This window comes from Xyrauchen texanus, chromosome 16 (genome assembly GCF_025860055.1).
Source record: "Xyrauchen texanus isolate HMW12.3.18 chromosome 16, RBS_HiC_50CHRs, whole genome shotgun sequence".
Classification (NCBI taxonomy): domain Eukaryota; kingdom Metazoa; phylum Chordata; class Actinopteri; order Cypriniformes; family Catostomidae; genus Xyrauchen; species Xyrauchen texanus.
Genome location: NC_068291.1, coordinates 33256331 through 33260438, shown reverse-complemented (window position 1 = coordinate 33260438; position 4108 = coordinate 33256331).

Below are 4108 nucleotides of genomic sequence, written 5' to 3'. Positions count from 1 at the left end.
CCACAAATTCCACCAATAGAGTGGTTTAAACAATATACATATAAAAAAAAAAATACAAATAATAATGTATTAGAGAGAGAGAGAGAGCTCAACCATTTAAATTAAAAAGTAACCACTATATCCCCATGTCTCATTCATTATACTGTAATTAACCATTTATAACACAGTTATAAAGCCTAAATAAATGTCTTGTCTACAGAAATTAATTTATTTCAGTGAATTCAATGAATATTCACACAATAAACTAACATATAACAATTTACACTCCCCAATGAAATAAGATGCCACTATAATATCTAAATTCTTGGCAACCCAGAGGAATCCTGTAAGTACCTTAAGTAACTTATCATTGTTGCTTAGTGTGAGGAGGAGGAAGGTATGGCTGGGCCAATGCTGAATTAGCTAATCAGTGGGAGAGCAAGATAAAGGGGAACCGGAGACACCAGTTTGAAAGAGAGAGAGACACACACGGCTGCATTGCATGTGTGTCTGTGTTTGTTTTAAGTTAAGTTTGACATTAAAACTTTATGTTTAATGGTCAGCTGGTTCCCGCCTCCTCCTTTTCCCATCGGTTAACTGTTACAGTGTATATATATATATAGCCTTGGACTTTCATTAGACTTCTCAAGATTCCATTTCAAGTTAAAACAAAAGCTGTCTGTTGATGTAATCTAAATTGAATCTGAATCTAAATAGACAGACGAAGTCACAACCTCCACTAATGCACCTGTATGGCTCTGTAGGTGGATACGGCTCAATGGACAAAGCAGCGCGAGCACAAAGCAGGTGAGTTTTTACTCACAGACCGGTCTCGAGCTCTTAAACGCACAGTTCTGATCATTGCAGTGCTGCAAGAATCAGTGAGAAGCTCAAAAGTCGGAAACCATTTTAACTGGCTGGGGAAGGGAAGGATTTAGATCCTGGATTGCAGTGGTAAAGCAATGTTTACAGTCCCTGCAAAGTATGCTAGATTGTGCTTGTCACTGTTACCTGATTTGCATAATTCCTTCAATGAATGTGGCACTAAACAATACATACAATGTGTGCAAATAAACAGCACTACCAATGGGCACAATTAATCTTAGTGAACTTCCCCCACCTTCTTAATAACTGTGTGTGCTGTTTTTGAGGCAGAGAATCGTGCATTCAGAAAAATTATTAGGTAAACCGAAAGAGGTTCATGGCCCAGAGAGAGTGACGGGGTGAGAGAAAGAAAAAAGGTGATGATGGAGAACAAGAGCATGATGGGAGTGAGATCAAAGGAGATTTATCCTCCCCATGTTTGAGAGCACAATTACACTAGACACTTGGTTGAAATAGAAATGAACTGCCTGAAGTGCTATTAAAGCAGTCTTGCTGTCACTGTCTCTCTGTCTCTCCACCCCAGATCTAATTAAAACACATTTGAGGTTCATCCAGTTTTCTGGCTGGAAAAAGGGAGAGTTGCGGAAAGATTAGTACTGACACTCTCAAGAGTCACACTTAAGAGTGTTATACGATTATTTCCTCTCGGTCTCTCTCAATTTCAAGTTTTTAAATTTAAACAAGCTGTATTGGCAAGACTGTGTTACTATATTGCCAAAGGAATGTCCATTTAAAAATACAATGAAAGTCTTAATAAGATAAGAAGGTTAAAAAAATGTTCCGGGTTCAAAACAATCCATATTTATCAATTATTTAAAGGTGATAATTGTGACTCGCCCCTCAACTTGTAAAAACGTGCAAACATTTTTACAGTAATGCACTTACAATTGAAGTCTATGGGGAAATGCATTCCAGAGGGTTTTAAAAGCAGAAATGTAAAGCTTTTATTGTTATTAAAGACCTTATATTAATCCTTCCATGTAAAAATTTAATATTTTAAGATGTTAAGTTGTCTAAAGTGTCATTTTAAATTATCAAATACTCTTCTATTCAGATAAACTTGGAATGTGTTTTGGACACATTTCTGTGGGTGGATTTTTCTATGTAAAAAGTGTGCTTCTGGCATGCTTGCACATATTGTTTGAAAGTTATCAGGATTAACATCATCATTGGATATAACTTTGCACAGACAAGGTTAGTTGGTGATTTTATCAGACTAGACTCATGATAAAATGTCTAGTATTTAAGTCTTGCGGCTATACTTTTGAGTCCAAATTATTTTGTGTTGTAATCGACATCATGTCACAGATGGTGTCAATAGAGCTTGATTTGTATTGAACCTAGAACATTCTTTTAAAGTCAACAAAGTTGAGCATGCACACACAGGCAAGGTTGGGAGGGTTACTTTTGAAATGTATTCCACTACAGATTACAGAATACATGCTGTAAAATGTCATTTGTAACATATTCAGTTAGATTACTCAAGCTCAGTAATGTATTCTAAATCCTTTGGATTACTTCTTCAGCACTGGTAGATTTTTTCACTTGTTTTGACTATAAAAACTGCCAGTACATTAAGACAAAATACACATGTTAAAAATACATTCTCTGAAAAAATTTAATATCTTATGCAGTGATAAATCAAATTGATCTTGTTTTAAGGATTTTTTAGATATTTTTACAGGAAAATAATACAAAAATTATTATCAAGAATATGATTTTTGCCCTAATATCAAAGGTCTTGCTAGAAAAAAGAAATTACAATCCAACGTGAATTTTCTTGATAAAAAAATATGATCGTGCCTGGTAACGTGCACATAAAATGGCTAGAAATAGCATTTTAGCTTAGCATAAAGCTGACAATTTACACAAGGTTTATTTCTATTTCTTCTGCTCCAAACATACTTCAAATGTACTTCTCTGTCTGCTCGTATGAAAGTAACACATCATAAGAAAGTGTTTCACTGCTGTTAAAATGCACTTTGGATCGCATCATTTATATGTATGTTTTCCATCTGAAAGGACTAAATATTAAATGAAACAAATGACAATAATATGCAAAGTAATCTCTTCAGTAATCAAAATAATTTTTAATGTAACTATACCAATGATTTAAATTGTAACTGTAGTGGAATATAGTTACTTATATTTTGTATTTTAAAATACATATTCCAGTTACATGTTTTCCCGTAATATACACATATATTATTGTTTTTTTATTATTATTATTATTTATTTTTTGATAGTGCCATATGTTTTTATTGATTAATTTTTGGGGGGAATTTTCTCTTTTTCCTCCTTCGCGCTCTCTCTCTCTCTCTCTCTCTCTCTCTCTCTCTCTCTCTCTCCTCCTCCTCCTCCTCCTCCTCCTCCTACAGCCTTTGAATACTTAGAGTATTCAAGCTTAGAGTGTTTTTGCTGCTCCGGGTTAGTGCGCGGTCACTCTCATCAGGAGCACGGCCGTGTGCAGGTCTTAAGAACACAGGATTACACTGGATCCATTCTGTGGGTTTATGTCTGAACAAAAGGAAAGAGAGAGATAGAAAGACAAAGACAGAAAAGGCGCAAGTCTCCAACTGCTAAACTCCAGCCTAGGTTTTTCTGTGTTGAGCTCAAAGCCTAAATCAAAGCCAGAGATTATGAGGCCCACTGACCCGCGTGAGTGCAATAGAAAACAAGAACAGGGTCAACTTTATTATGACTGTGTGAGGCCTCCTCTAAATAATTTATTTCTTGCCCTGCATGACATTTTGTGTAATATTTGAACTTTTTGATTGTACCACAAATCTATGAGAAAACTATGAAAAAACTGTAAATTAGGGGACATGGTGAGAACTTAAACATTGTCATTGGGAAATGTTACATTCTCATTTGAATAAACCATGTTATGGTTGAAAAACAACCATATAAAAGCTCATTGTTTATACAGCCCAGTGGTGTAGTTGTTGTATTTTTACCAACCTAACTATTTTTAAATGGAGTATGTTTATATTTTGAATACAATCATGCTAAATTTTGTATGATCAAGTAGTCATTATCCTCATTCTACATATGAAAGTCTCGCTGACTTTAACTAAAGTTTATGTAATTGTTTTTTAAAAAGAAAAGTTTTTGGTGTCTTTGGTTATCATGTAACATGCAACATGGAATAATGCAGGTCTTTATTTATCACATCACAATGAAAATTTCTTCAGCAGAAGAAAGAATGTCATACACATCTGAGTTGGCATGAGGGTGAGCAAAT